Below are 16493 nucleotides of genomic sequence, written 5' to 3' on the forward strand. Positions count from 1 at the left end.
CCCACCTCTTGTTATCTGAGTAGCTGACTACCCTTGATGTGTTAAGATTTTATCTGCGGCTGGTACTTTAAAAGTTCTTAGATGATCAGTTTATAGAACTGTATGTGGCAGGGAACAACATTCTGTCTTACAACATTATTCGAGTTGTAACACAAGCCTCCTTGACCTAATTCATGAGAAAACATGATACCATTTTGATCTGAAAACTGCTATAGAAAGTAATTGTTCTCTGAAACGCATCTCAGGCAATGCGGATACCAACTTAATTTTTCTCCTTCACTGCTGTTATTTATGAGGCAGAGGCTAGGAGAAGAGAGATGTTTTTAGATGAAAGGTGAAATATTCTATTGTAGAGTATGTTTTATGAGGAAGAGAAAGAGATATATAATTTCTGACTCTGGGTTTGCATAGGCTCCAGACATCTTTTAAGTTAGCATCTCAAAACATTATTTAAGGCTCTGTTCTCTGGGATCTTGAAGTCCTAGTTTATTTTTTGATATAAAGTCATATCAGTCACAGGGTAAACTCTCTCCTAACAATCAGCAAGCCAAGGGCATTCCCCCCACATCTTCAAGGTTAAAGGGTTCCATTTACTCCGAATGTATTTAATGAGCATATCTTATCATAAAATATGCTTTTAATGATATTTGGCTTATAACGTGTTATTTCCCACTAATTTCTTTAATGACAGTTCCCTTCTCTGGTGTGGTTTGGATTCTAGAGTAAGGACCACAAGTAGAATGAGGATTCAAGAATAAGTCTGAGGCCTTACAGGAGAGAAGCCTTTTCAGGAAATTCTCCCAGTAAACCTGGTTCCAGCACTAAATGGTCATGGACACTGTGCTCAAACCCTACCCCAAACCCCAACGTTGCACAGCTGAGGTGATTGCCACAGGGATGGCTCATAAGTGGGGTTGTTCAGGCATTTGAGAAGTTCTCTGGCTGAGGAAGGACCCTTTCTCACTGTCTTTCTTCCTAAATGAGGCGAGTCCTGAACTGACCTTGAAAGGAGCTGAGGGTATGGGTTGGCACATGCTGAGAAGGATGTGTGATGGAACACAAAGGCAGGAGATGGGCCAGAGAGACTTATAAACAGGCTGGTGAGCACAGAATGGAGAGAAGCAGGGCCTGCAGGAAGGGAAAGGGGGGAATTGGGAATGACAGGAATGTCCAAAGAGGGCTTTAAGTTGCAAAGCCACATGTTCTTCTGGAACCCCTCTGAGAGATATCAGATGTGGGACATGGTCTCGTGATCCCAGGGGTGATCCTATAAGGGACGCTGCCGGACTCCATTCTCAAGACTGTACCTTAAAGATACAGGCATGGCCATAAAGTCTCCTCTAACCAGCTATACTCAGACCCCAAACCAAAAGTTGACATGACCCAAAGCAGGAAGAAGCCAATGGCCCTTTCAATATCTAGAGTGCCAACCTCAGGAACAGTTGGGGCTGCCTGAGACCATGACTGTGAAAGTTTTCTTCCCTCGAGGCCAAGCTTTTCCAACTCGGCATTATTGACATTTTGGGCTGGGTGATTCTTTGCTGGGGAGGAGGTTGTCCTGTGTGGGGGCGGATGTTTAGCAGCATTTCTGGCCTCTGCCTACTAGATACCACTAAACAGCACCCTCCTTCTCAGTCATGACAACCAAAAATATCTCCAGATAGTCCCAAATGTCCCCTAAGGGGCAAAAGTACCCCCAGTTGAGAACCACTGCTGCAGGCCAGCATGGACACAAAAATCACACAGCCCCAAGCCTTTGTTTCACTAGCAGCATTCTAGAATGTGATCCTGGTACCTTGAGCTATTCTCCTACATCTCAATCTCTTAGTGTCCCTGAACAACACACCTTAAGCCTGAACGATGGTCCTCATTCAGCATGAGACTATTATTGCCTGCTGAGTCCATGACTTGGACTCCCATTTATAGGATTATTTTTTTCTGCAGATGGAAAACTCTGTGAGAACGATGCACGGAGCAGGAAGCAGGAAGGTGTGAGGCATTTGAAAAGAGTTGATAATAGGGAATTCCAACAGACCTGATTTTGAATTCTCTTTTTGCCATGTAATAGCTGTGTGAACTTGAACAATTTACTCTCTTTAGATCTGTTTTCTTATTGGTAAATCATGATTAAAAACAAAAATCTCTCATCCCATTTTGATGAGGCATTTTGAGGAGAGTTAATGTGTGACCCAACTTCTTTTCAACAATATGTTCAAGGGGCATGATGCAAAGAAATATAAGCCCAGGCTGTGCTTCTTAGGAGCACCAGGAAACCGAGTGTCTATGCCAAGTGAACAGAGGAGGTATTGTGCACCTTGGGTCAGAGACAGTGGGATTTGACTACTCCTTGAGCCTTTGGTTAAGCATGGGAGAGTAGAGAAAGGCACTCCAGGTGCTGGGAAGGACAGTCTCAGGTGTCTGGGAAGGCAGGGATGGTGAGCAGCTCTATCTGGCTGAGCCAGAGGAAAAGCAGCACAAGAAGTCTGGGTTCTGCTTTGTCAGGGCTGGCCTCCGTAGTTCAGGGTCCACGGTGAGTGAGTCTGCCTGGGGGAGTGAGACATAGTGAGAATAAAAGCTCAGGCCCAGAGAAGACCCAGAAGCTGCAGGGCCAGATAGAGGCATGATGACAATGAGATGCCTATGCATATACAGCCACTGTTCAAATTACAGAGGTTTAAAAACTCAGTTTTACCTGATGACTAAATATTAATAAGGTACCAGCAGTTTGAACTGCTAAAACATTACTGAATTTTTAAACTGGTTTGCCCTTTTCTCATTTCATCTTAGCCAATATTTTCTTCTGTGATATTCATTTTCTTTTTAATCGCAATAAAGGCTTATTGAGAATATACCATCTTTAGACCTTTTCGTTTTATAGCATAGAAAATGCAATCCCATTTCTTTCATAATATATTTTTAAAGAGTAATAATGAATCTCTTGGAATTTTTAACTGGCTATTTAATGGTAGACTTACCTTGAGCTCTAAACTCTTCTAGACAATCAATAATTGTTCTATAAAAATGCAGGAATATTCATTATTGCTGATACTAACTCTCTCATCCTCCCAGCTGCGTGATTCAATTTGTTTAAAGCATTACTCGTCTTACACATGAGGCTGGGAATAAATAGGATGAGAAAGTGCTAAATTAATGATCACCTCATTTCAAGACAGTCAGACTCTTCTATTTTCCTGAATGTGTTTATAAGATTGGATAAGAGCTCCGATTTCTGTGTGACTGGTAGGAGATAAGACATGAGGAGAGAGAATTGGATGCTCACAGGAAAGCTTGCCCTGTAGGGTCAGGAGAGGCTGTGAGAGTGTGTGATGTGTGTGTGTGTGTGTGTGTGTGTGTGTGTGTGTATGGACCTATGGAGGAAGAGAAGGGGCCGGGGATAAGGGGCCAGATTTGGATCCAAAGGCAAGTCAAGGAGCAATGAGTGTTGTTGATAGAGAAAGGGAAAGGTCTTTTCTCAGGTCCAATAAAGATCTAGGTAGTGTCTTGGTCGCTGGAATCAACCCATGGAGTCAGATTTTCAAGTACCCATTCAAGAAGTATTCCGGTATTTATTATGTATCAGGCACTATTCTGGTGCTGAGGATATGGTGGTGACCAAAACAGACAAGGTTCTGTCCTCTGGAAGCTTATATTCAAATGGAGCACAGATTTTATACACCTACTAAAACATAAAAAGATAATTCTAGAGGGTAGTGAGTGCATGAAGGAAATGAAATAGCGTAAGATGATGAAGAGTGGATGGGCCTCAGTTTCTCCAAGTGAGGATCGGAGAAAAATCCCCTCACGTTTCTGGCAGGGAGAAGGGAAAAGTAACAATTTTGAAATACATCCAGAATGCTCTGTTTTCCTTAACAAAAGTCTTCCCTCAAGGAAAACTATTTTACCAAAGTCTAACCAAAGTGGGTTTTGCCACAGCCTAACCAACATGGGGGAAGAGAAACATGCAACACCAGCTTCTTCCAGCCTTCCTGTCTTACCTCAGTTGGGGGAAATGAGAAGTGCTTGTGAAGGTCACAGCCAGAGGCACAGGCCAACTAAGAGACTGAGACCTCATCACAGGATTATAGAATGCTTCTCCTCCCCCTTAGCATCACATCAACAGGGCTCCTCATTATGACAGGGGATTACAACCAGAAAGAGCTGCAAGCCTCAGACTCTATTTAAGAAGATATCTCTAGAGAAACTCAAAGATAACAGAGGAGACAAAAACAAGCACACTGCAGAAAATTTTGGCATCTGACACCACAGCTACAGCAAACAGTAAACACAGCCCCATTCCTATCCAGATAAACATGCAACCTCACACAAAAATCTTATCTACCACAGTTCCTTTTACCCAATAACCATATCTGGCTTTCAACAAAAACTTACAAGGCCTGCGTGATATTGTGATACATGAGAAATATATATTTGGTTTCTGTTTCCAGTTCCTGGCTCAGAGATCCTAAAACACATGGAATCTCTAGAGGGATAAGAGTGTCTTTTCTATGCTAATGAGATGACTGGTGACTGGGGGCTCCTACATAGCTTCAGGATGGGGGCTGCTCACCAGAAGGACCAAGTAATGACTAGAGAGCTGGAAATTTGAGCCCCCACTCCAACCTCTGGGGAGGGGAGGAGCTGGAGACTGAATTAATCACCAATGGCCAATGATTGAATTAATCATGTCTACATAATGAAGTCTTTATAAGAATCCTAAACAACAGGATTCAGGGAGCTCCTGGTTGGTGACACATCAAGGTGTTGCCAGGGAAGCATGCCCAGAGAGGGCTTGGAAGTTCCACTCCGCTTCCCTCATACCTTGCCCTTTGCATCTCCTCCATTTGGCAGTTCCTTTATAATAAACCAGTCAGTGTAAGTAAAGTGCTTTCCTGACTTCTGTGAGACAGTCTAGCAAATTATGGAATCTGAGGAGCGGCTTATGGCAACCCCTGATTTATAGCCAGTCCATCAGAAGTACAGGAGACTTGGAATTGGCATCTGGAGTTGGGGACCCATCTTGTGGGAATGAGCCCTTAGCCTGTGGAGTCTGTACTAACTCTAGGACACCCAATTAGTGTCTGGAAAGTTGGAAAATTGGTTGATATAGGAAAAAAAACCCCCACACACATTGGTATCAGAAGTATTATGAGAGAAAACAGCTCATAGCATGATAAAATGCAGTGGGGCTCCAGTAAATGGTGGCCCTGGAGGGTTTCTCTAAGAAGATGACCCTAAGCTGAGGCCCGAAAGATGAGATAGCCATTCACAAGCAGAGGAAGAGTGAACCAGACACTCACAAGCAAAGGTAACATGCTGAGGTGGGACTGAGCTTTGCTCTATCAGGAAGCAGAAAGGGTTGTTGGTAGGGAGTGAGCAAAGTGGAAATTGGCATGAGGTGAGGTCAGAGAGGTGGGCAGGGCCATGCTGCATAGGACATGGTAGACTGTGGTTAGAACTTAGGATTTTGTTTGACTTTAATCCAAGTACCACCAAATCTTCCTTTGCCTGAATGAATCAATTTGGCTGCTCAGGAAAGACATGGTGTAGGTCCCTACAACGAAGTAACCACTGCCCCAGCAGGACCAACTCTGTCCTCTTTCCCTCTCCCATTCCACAACAGGCCAGCTCCTTTAGGACAAATACACTCTCCCTGTGGGAAGGGCTGCCACATAAAACCCTGATCAGTCCTATTACAGGCCACCATTGGCAGCAAACCTCCACCTGCCCAACTCCCCGGGCAGCCTGCTAAACCTTTAGTCTCCTGTGTCTCTGCCCATGGCTTGATGACCAAGCACTTGCCTGTTCTGCCCTGGGCACAGCTTGGCTCCCAGTGTAGGGGTCCCTGACCATGGTCTTCCTCTTGCCAACCCAAGAGAGGCCCAGCTTGGCCCCTAAGTCCTCATTATTTTGTTTTGACCCATTTCTTAATAAGGAAGATCTGGATCTACAGTGGAGGGTTGGTCCTTTCTGGGCTTTGTCCTTTGCCCCAAACTGGCTTCTGTGGCCACCTGGGACAGGGAGGAAGAACTGTGTCTCCAGTCCTGCACCACCCAGACTGACCTTCAACCAGCCGCACATGCTGCCCCGTTAGTGCCCAAGGCTGACCTGGCTCTTCCTTTCACACTCAAACCTTGACTCTCCTGCAGCCAGGTAACACCCCTGGAGTGGACCCTCAGGTACAGCTGTGACAGATGGCAGGGAGACAAATAGATAAACAGATCAAATAAAATAATCATCAGGCTGCTGTCATTTCTGGATTCTTTATTTTATAGATTGATTTCCATAGAATAGGCCTACTCTTTAATATAGTGCATTTATCTGACTATCCCAGCTGACAGAGATAATCATGGGCTCCATAAACCAAGAGGAGGCACATATATGCTCATAAGTGTAGCAGATATTTAGCTATTTGTTCTGGTTTACGTTTATTCTTTATGAGCTATCATTCCCTTTTGTGATAAGTTTAAGATCACTCTCAAATATTTATCAGGGTCTCCCTCATTCTCCATAGCTATCATTATTATTATTATTATTATTATCACTATTTTTAATTTTTATTTTTTTGGTGAGGAAGATTGGCTCTGAGCTAACATCTGTTGCCAGTCTTCCTCTTTTTGCTTGAAGAAGATTGCCGCTGAGCTAACATCTATGACAATCCTCCTCGATTTTGTATGTGGGATGCTGCCACTGCGTGGCTTAATGAGTGGTGCCTAGGTTCATGCCCGGGATCCAAACCTGTGAACCCTGGGCCACCAAAGTGGAGTGTGCAACTTAACCACTATGCCACTGGGCCAGCCCAATAGTGATTAGTATTAAAGCAACCAGGATCCTAACGACCACCATTTATTGAGTTCCTTCTACAAGCCAGCATAATAATATGATATGTGAAATGCCCACCCCACCCTGCTACACACATGCACGTGCACGTGCGTGCATACACACATGCACACACACACACACACTCCTTACAGCAAGGCTGCAATGCAGAGACTTTCATTCCCATTTTTCTGATTAGGAAACTGATGCTTCCAGTCATTAGGCAATTTTCTCAAAGTTGCCCATCAAGAAAGTAACAGAATTCAAACCTTTGCCTTTCGGAGGAAAAAACCCGATGCTCTCAGGCATTCTCAGGCTGAAGCTCCTGAGCCCATCCACAGAGGTTCATGCAGCTGTGGGGGTTGTCAGTGTTTTGTCACACTAATGGTTGGAAGGAAGATTTAGGTCACAAACACCTTGCTTTGGTGTCCACAGGAAGAAAAATGAGTTTATTTTGCAGTCAATGAACATATTGATGGGTTTAACTAGCTATATGAGAACATATCAGGACACACTCCTACTCCTTATGCCACCTATCCTGCTGTATTTTATTTCCTATATTGGAGTCTCGAATCTGCTGCTGGTCTGGGAACTTTTCTAGGACATTCGTCATGCTTCACCCACCTCGTGGTGCAGAGTCAGCATTCTATTGAACCAGTGATTCATCTGCCATCTTATTCATTGGCATTCCCTCCACTGCACATCAACCCTGCACAGTCCCCACCAATCCCAAGATCAGCTCCCCCCTCATCTTTATATTTAGAGACTTGTAGAAGATCACTATACTTTTAAGGCAGCTGGTGTCATTTGATTTTTTTAAAAAAATTTTATGTTAAGTAATATTTATTATTTATTTATTTCCTGCTGAGGGAGATTAGCCCTGAGCTAATATCTGTGCCGATCTTCCTCCGCTTTATACATGGGTCGCCACCACAGTATGGCTGATGAGTGGTATAGTTCCAAGCCTGGGATCCGAACCCATGAACCCAGTCCACCTAAGCGGAACACAGGGAACTTAACTACTATGCCCTGGGGCTGGCCCTTGATTGATTTGTTTGTTTGTTTGTTTGTTTAGTTTTGAGGAAGACTGGCCCTGAGCTAACATCTGTGCCCATCTTCCTCTGTCTTATATGTGGGATGCCTGCCACAGCATGGCTTGGTAAGTGGTGAGTTGGTCTGCACCCAGGATCAAAACTGGTGAACCCTGGGCCACTGAAGCGGAGTGTGCGAACTTAACTGCTGCACCAGCAGGCCGGCCCCCTGATTTATTTTTTAATGGGTAATCACATGCCATAGTATAAGACTCAAAAGTATCCGGAGGCTGTGTGGTTACAAGTGAGTCTAACTTCTGTTGTTTTTCATGTATCCTTATGTTTCTCATGTGGATACAGTCCTTGCAGAGACAGTCTAGGCATATATAAGCAAATATGTGTGTGTATATATTTATCCATAATTTAAACATATGGTTTAAACTGCCCTTTCTGAGAATTGCATGTGCAGTATGCTATCACATGTGTTAAAAATGTTTCATTTAGACTATTTCTAATGCCAAAGTACCTGATGCATTTACTGAAAATTACATTGTATTATCTGACACAGTGGCATAAAACTAACCATATAATTTCCACTTTGGCTGGACTGGATACAAAGTCTTATGCAAGAGAATTGCTGAATGGCTTCCTGGTGATCCCAATGGACTGGTGCAGTTTCCAAATGTGCCTTCACAAAATAAGTCCACACATGACTATTCTGTGATGCTGCCCATACAAAGAAATTCAAGTGGCCTCAGGCAGCCCCTGATCCCTGGTTAATAATTCTGGCTTTTCTGATGCCCTTGCCTTCAGAAGAGCTGCTGAACCAATTTGTGAGAGACAGAAAATCAAGGGGGGGATGGTCAACTCCTTCAGCAAGTGTCAAGATTGCTAAAAGATTTAACTTTCATGAATGGAAAAACAGTAAAGAAAAATGTGAGGAGAGAAATTTTATTTAAGAAGTGCAATTGGAAGCTTTTAAAATTTTTTTCTTTCTCTCTCTCTTTTTTTTTTAAAGAAACTCATGTTTCACATGTTTTATCACTTTAAAGTGATGCCCTAAAGTATGAAAATGTTTCTAAAGTACATAGCTTGTTCTTACATGATGGTGGGTCTAAAACATTTTATTACTGCAATCCTGGGGGCCAGGTTCATTAGGAAAATCAAATAAAAGAAAACTTAGCCTTAGAGAAAAAGGGTAAAAAAGGTTCAATTTTATTTTCTTTTTGTCTGGCTCTCTGACTTGACAAGGGATTTCTCCAAACACTCTCCTCAAACTGTCCCTAACTGTGGCCTGCTTTGGGTGAAAGGGCAATGCCCGGCTCAGCCTCTGGTCCAGGTTCTGGCTGGCCCTGTCTTCCAAAAGCCCCCTTGGGAGAGTCCAAAGGTCTCTCTCCATGGAGTGGTCAAGGGCTGCATCTTGTAGCTAGATTACCCATATTATCTGATTCCCCCCCCCCCTTTATGTACTACAATTGAACCACTTTTATTCGTAGTCTCCCATTCTATTGTAAGAGAGCTAATCTTTCGGTACTATCAAACAGAAAATCTCTCTAATTCATCAACTCTTTGCGCTGCATTGGAACCTGGGGCAATTGTGAAGTTCAGCCTCTACAGGGCTATTTCAATTCTGTAATTCTGTCCTCAGAGGCAGGTAGAGATTTCTATTGAAATCATCTTGATGAGCTCAAGAGCCCTGACTTGTCCCTTCTTCCACATAAGCAGAGAGAGTTTGACACCTGATGCTGGCTGAAGCCCGGAGAAGGCAGTTGACCTTTGGTCAGAGGGAAGGGAAGGCAGTAATCCAGTATAGCAGGAGCCAGGTTAAGCTTAAACCAGATATGACTCTGGCTATGAACTCTTGGCTGAGGACCCCCAGGGGCTGTTACAGCAGGGTCATTTATTTGTTTGTTTGGCTAGACTAATAGTTTCTTTCCTGAACCTCTGGGGAGGGAGGGCTGGACATAGAAGAGATGCTCAATAAGTATTCATTTTCTTCCTTGCCTTTTCTTTATAAGTAAACTTTCTTCTTGCTACTTCCATTTCTCTTGGCAATAGCTACAAACCTATTCAGATATGTATGGCTATTTCCCCCTAAACCAGATAGCAGTTTAGTTCTGTGAGAGAAACTGGGTATATGGCGTTCTGTCTGAAGAAGGACTTCCCCAAGTGGATTGACTGCCTTCTGAGAAAGAGCATCCAGAAGGAAAGTGAAGAAGCTGCTTCTACGAGGCAAGTGGTCTCACCTTGGTGCCCAGGAGACAGAGTGACATGGGGACAGAGAAGGGCCATCTTCCTCATTTCTGTATAGAATGTAGAATGGCCCTATTCCAGGGATGACTCCAAGGATTCTGATTCCTTTGGCACCTTGCAACTCACACCTTCGAGAACATGGTAAGGTAGCCGTCTTGGCACAAACATCACCAGTCCTTTGTGGGGCACCAGCAGGTGTAAATCTCTGAGCTTTGTACACTGACTGGGGGATCAGAATACTTTTGAAGAACCCATGTGAGACTCCCCTGGGGACTTCAGAGGTACAGAGAATGAGTACTTTGCAAGAGGCTATATTAAAAACTTGGGAGAGAGAACCAGAGAAAGTAGGGATTCTGCCTTTAATGTGACCCTATGTGCATGTCCTGTTGTGTGAGTTGTGGTGAAATCAGTACAAGCTATCCAAAGCAAATTCTTCAATTTGTTGTTCCATATGTAGACACCATTGAATAATGACGTGAAATTAAACATGGTGGGACATTATTATACTGAGCGCATGCCCATTGAGATGAAGCAGGAAATAAACATGAAGACTCTACTCTTACTCTGGTATATAACATTAATTGAATGTGCATAATGCACCACCCTGTTGTAAGCATTTCCACATGAATTACCTCATTAAATCCCCCCGCCCCCCAAAACCCAAGGAGGTAGTACTGCTATCCTTAGTCTACGGCTGAGGACATTGAGGTTTAGAGATGTTAAGAAACTTGCCCAAAGAAACATAATCAATAATTTGTTGATCTTGAACAGGAAGATAATTCTGTCTGGTTCCAGAGACTATACCTTTAATCACCAGGCTAGGTTTCCTCCCCTGTGACTTACCTAAAATCATGTAATTCTCTAAACGAGGTTGGAGAGGAGGCGATAGTTGCACATTCTCCAGGGAGGGGAGCTGCTAGAGAATATTTAGCTTTCTTATCCCATTGGCCTTAACGGCTGTATCGTATAAGGTGAAAACAGATCCTGCGATTTTTGCTGCTAGGTCTAAGAGAGGAAGAGGAAGTGGGAGGACTATGTCTTCTCTTAAAGGACAGAGATGGGGAACTATTGTTTATTGAAGAGATACTATGGGCGGGCTGCATTGGACATTATGTATATTGAATTACTTCTGTGTTTCTGGTGAATAGGGATAATAAGTGAGTCCACCTCTCTTTCTCTCTATAAATATATTTTTTGGATTTCTAAGTTCTCCTCTGATGAATATAAAGCAACATGAGTGTTAGATTCTTCCGCTCTCAGGGAATTTACAGGTGTGTTGAGATATCAGCTTATAATTCTTTAATTCTATAGATTATGTAATTATAATAATATTATAATGCATATATTAACTACATATATATTTATTATGTCATATGTTATCATAGTAATTTAATTCTGTAACGCTATAAACTGGTGGAGGAAAATAAAAGAGAATGCAATCATGTACTAAAATGCGTGGAGCTGAACTGAAAACGCCATTAAAGTTCACGGGTGAAAGAGAACCACAGGGACCAGGGTAAATAGAGGAGATTCTTAGAAGAAGTAGAACTTGAGCTTGACTTTTCTGGGTAGAAACTAGCTGGTTGGGTTCTGGCAGACTAACTTGTGTCAGATCAACCCTCCCAACAACACCACTGGAAAAGCTGGGTTTAAAAACAATTGTTTAAAGGTGTTAAAAAGTTTCTAAGGCAGCAAAGACTTGATGGTCCTGGAGAAAAGGAAAGCTCAGAGATGCAGGCATGACATTTGGCACTGACTTATCCCCCAAGATATTTGCAAATTCTAAAGTAGCAGCTAAGAGGACTTTTGGTATTCTTATGGGACTGAGGGAACAGTGAAATTAAGCACTCACCAAAGGAATAAAGCCCTTAAAAGCACTTGCAGCTTTTAGCTGGGACCCTTAAAGGACTACATTCTAGAAATAAGGACAATCTGGAAATAGACCAACCCACACAGAGACTGAAACTCCATCTAAATCACCTCAGTCTCAGATTAGATGAAAATCTGCTCCTACTCGAATTGTCTGCCACAAGCAGAAGTAAACCTCTGTGGAAGAATATGACATCAGTCAGAACCTCAAGATGATAATTGTTATTAAAAACAAACCAAAAAACTAATCACAACAAAAAGAACCAAAAAACTAGGCATGTAAAAACATAAGAATTAATTAAAAAATCAGGAGGAAATTCACACATAGGAAAGCCACATATTCCAGTTAGCAAATTCAAATAGCTGTTATTACTGTACTCAAGAAATTAACAAAATGGAAAATTTCAGCAAAGAAGTGAAAATTTATAAGATAGTGTCAAGTGGAAATTCTAAAATTGTAAAATATAGTAACTGAATTGAAGAACTTAATATATGTGTTGAACAGCAGATTAGGCATGACTAAAAAGTAAAAAAAAGTGGGATAAATACAAGACACCCATGCCTAAGCATATCACAGTAAAACTGTTGAAAACAAAACACAAAGAGAAGATCTTAAAAACAGCCAGTAGAAAAAAATATATATTATCTTCAAAGAAATAAGAATATCCTACAGAAACAATGGAAACCAGAAGACTGTGATTGACAGCTTCAACATGCCAGGGGGAAAAATTCCCTGCTAACTTAGAATTCTATAACCAGTGAAAATATTCTCAAAAAGAAGGCAAAGTAAAGATAATTTCAGGCTAATAAAAACAGAAAAATTATTACCAGTAGACCCACACAGAAATAAATAATAAAGGCTCTTCTTCAAGTAGAAGGAAAATGATCCCAGAAAAAAAGTATGGAAATACAGGAAGAAATAAAGGGCAATGGAAAGAATAAATACGTGGGTAAATCTAAATGAATATTCCCTCTATAAAACAAATATAATAATATAGCATTGGGATTAAAGTATATATAAAACATGATAGTAAAAGCTCAAAAGGAAGAAGAGGTAGATGGAATTAAAATGTCCTAAGGTCCTAGGTTGTCTGAGATGTACATGTATTAATTTATATTAGATTTTAATGAGCTAAAGATTCATCTTTTAATCTCTAGGATGGTCACTAAAGAGTAGTGGATAAGGGAAAAAAGTGTTGTTATGCTTTGGGTTCACTCAGAAGCAGTTCCTGGGTCAAGGGTTTAAATGCAAGTAGTTTGTTTGGCAGATGACCCCAGTAAAAGTAGAGGAGTGAGGGAACAAGACAGGGATGGGAAGGAAGCCAAAAAAGCATGCATTAGCAAGAAACTTACCTGTGGGAGCAGCCAGAGCTTTACACTGGGAATCATTGGGAGCCAGGACGAAACAAGCACCTGAGAGTTATCTCCTCCAAGGGGTATTCCCAGATACTTACCCTGGGGTTGCTAATTCCCTGGCACTTCTGGCTTGCTTAGTGTGTAGACAGAGAGGAGTCTGGTGGCCAGAGAGATGCTTGGAGTGTAGAGCCACAATTGAAAGTTGGGCCAGAGTGCAAGGAAATGACAAACTCCAGGAGGATGTGGATGGAGTAACAACAGATGCCACAGTACCCAGAAAAATGTATACATGTATGTACCAAATACACACGGATGAATATGCATAGTAGCATTATTGTGATGGCCCCAAATTAGAAAAAAAACCAAATTTCCCAATAATAAAGTGAATAAATATTAATATAGTCATAGAATGCCATATTATACAGCAATGAAAGCACACTACAGCTATAAACAAGAACATGGCTTTGTCTCACAAACATAACAGTGAGCAAAGATGCCAGAAGCTAGAGAATGCATTCTGAAGATTCCATTTTATCAAGTTCAAAATCTGCAGAACTAATCCATGGTGTTAGAGTAATGGATAACTTTGGGGAAGAGGAGCTTTTTAACTGTATGGGAGATAAGAGAGCGGCTTTCTGGGATGCTAATGGTGTTCTATTTCTTTATCTCAGAGGGGGTTACACAAGCGTCAACTCTTTGTGATAATTCACAGAGCCGTACATTTATGATATGTGTGCTTTTCTGTACATATGTTAAACTTCAACTTAAAAAATTTATTAAAATGAAAAAGAACTTAGGTGGAGGACAAATGAAATCTAACTGCCCACACCAGTGACTCTATACTCGAAGGGTCTCTCTGGCCATGAGAGGAGCTGAAACAAACGTCAGTGACAGGGAGAGGAGAATGAGCAAGATGTGTGGGGAATTGGGAAGAAGCTCATCTATGGCAACTGGAAAACCCCATGTTAGACACTATTGGGAATATCAGGCTCAATTAGTGACTTAAGACCAGTTGTGGGAAACTGAAGAATTTGTCCTTGATATCACAGGGAATGTAAATTCATTGTTGTATGTGAAACTCTAGGCTCAGTTCCAACAGCCATCTCTCACTATTCACACATAACCTCATACTTTAGACAGTAGAGATCGCTTCTACTTTCCTAACTTGGTAAAATGCATAACACAGGTAGGAACTTAATGGATAGTGATGAAATTAAAATTAGTATTGATGGGAAACTCTACTTAAAACGTGGACAATATTGCATACCTCATCTTGTGGTCACTAAAATTATTCATTTGGAAATTTCAACCTTCTGTCTTCAAGACACTGAACTGGATACCAGGAGCACAATGATGGGCTCACCTATGTGAACCTGTCTGACTTGTATCATGAGTGAGATGGAATTCACTAGCTGTGGTTGACTGTAAGAGAGTGAGTAGAGAGGCAAGTTCAAAGTAACTTAGTCTAATTTCTGAAGGGAAGTGTTTTGAATACAAATATGAACAGACTTAATGATATTATGTCTTTGGGGGCCAAGGCAACATATATTTAAGGAGGTGCCATTATTGTGACAGATAGAGCTTTCTTATGAAGAGAATGTATTCTGATCTGTCTGCCACTTTGTCTTTTTTTTCCCTCTAACACAAAAGGCAAGTGAAAATTAAAATGGAAACTTCTGGAGGGGGCAAGTAATGAGTATTCTAATTATTAAAGATTCCTTTCAAGACTTCAGATAGCACATGGGGTTGAAATTGTCTCTCTTCAAATTCCGTTAAGAACAGAAGCCATGCCTGAAAATATTGTGATGGTGTTGCATGCCAAACCTTCGTTGTCAGCCCCAACCCAAGGAAAGGAGAAAGTGAAGTTCCTCTCTGAGATTGCAACTCATCTTTGGAAATTAACTTCCTCACTGTTAAGGTGACATAATGGATGCCCCTGTAGCAATGAACATTGCTATGAGGCAGTGTGTGTGAGGCATTGTCTACCAACTGAAGTTCTGATGGCAGCCTTCTTCTTTCTTTAGGTGGAAGGCAGGGCAGATGATGAAATTCATGAACACATTCTGGAGTTGTGGTAATGAGAGATTTCTCCAGTTTCTGAAGGGTATAGGGAGAGTAGTACAATGGAGGAATTACTATTTTGTTCAAAATAATACAAATCCATATGAATTTAATGGTGATTACTTATTTATTGACTGTTCTTGTTACAAGAACAGTTTGCCTCCTTATGAATAAAATACTGCTTTCAAATTCCAATCACTTCAGCTACACTGTCAGCAGAAAGGTCTAGACTTCAATTGACTGTCACTACTAGCTCCATGTTTTAGTGTATTGCTTCAAAACCCAAGGCCAGGTCTGTGCAGTGTTTGCTTTTGCAAAAGCCAGAGCCTGCAGGTGGTCATAGTCAGCAGCTGGAGGGTAGAGGGCTGTGGACTCCCACTGCCTGGCATCCTGGGCTCTCTTGCCCCCCCTGGCTGGATTCCACATTCAGCCCTCAGGGCTTCTGACAATGTCTATGCTGACATGCAGGCAAGCTCTGTCAGAGAGCACAATACAAACACATGAGCAGCATGGGAAACCTGCCTGCTAAGTGTGACAAAGGAGCCCTCAATACAGCACTGGCATATGGAAAGCAGGCATGAAATTATCTTATGCTCAGGCTTAAGAGCTTGCAGTCTTTTTCTATTGAGCTTAAAATGCTGTGTGATTATAAACTCCTCTTTGCTCCAGCTATGAAAAGGCTGGCTAGGTTGTCTTTGTCTGACAAAACATTACTAATGTTGAACAAAATTTTCCATCTTTGTTCTCCCTCTTCTATTTTACTTTGGCCCTTAAATTGTACCTTACTTTCTGGATTCCTGGGCAAAATGTGTGTGTAGTGTGTGTGTATATTATTACATTATATTGTATTTGTACAAAAATAAATGAATAAACTCAAAAAGCTCCTCCTTTTTCCTTGAACTTCTCTGCATTGGTGAATTGCTTAGCTCTCCTTAAGAGAGCGATCTCTTCCCTGTGGCCCTGCCAGACAATGCCATTTTTCAAAGAGAAACCCTAATCCAAGGAAATGCGTGTTCATCTTCAAAGAACCTTGAGGATCTTCTGTGCTTTGAAGAAATTCAGCAGAGGACACTCTGCCCAGATGCCAATCCCCACTGGATATGGGAA

General features: G+C 41.8%; 1 protein-coding gene across 10 annotated transcripts in view; it reads left to right on the forward strand.

Annotated features, from left to right (window-relative positions):
- Nucleotides 1-16493, forward strand: part of THSD7B (thrombospondin type 1 domain containing 7B) — a 1030427-nt gene that overhangs the window by 164688 nt on the left and 849246 nt on the right. The window contains exon 4 of one of the 10 annotated variants that reach the window (XM_070240797.1): nt 7903-7975. The exons of the other annotated variants lie outside the window; for them this stretch is intronic. The gene's annotated coding sequence lies outside the window, so the exon portion shown is untranslated. The remainder of the gene's footprint in view (nt 1-7902; nt 7976-16493) is intronic. 10 annotated transcript variants of the gene reach the window in all.

This window comes from Equus caballus, chromosome 18 (genome assembly GCF_041296265.1).
Source record: "Equus caballus isolate H_3958 breed thoroughbred chromosome 18, TB-T2T, whole genome shotgun sequence".
Taxonomy (NCBI): domain Eukaryota; kingdom Metazoa; phylum Chordata; class Mammalia; order Perissodactyla; family Equidae; genus Equus; species Equus caballus.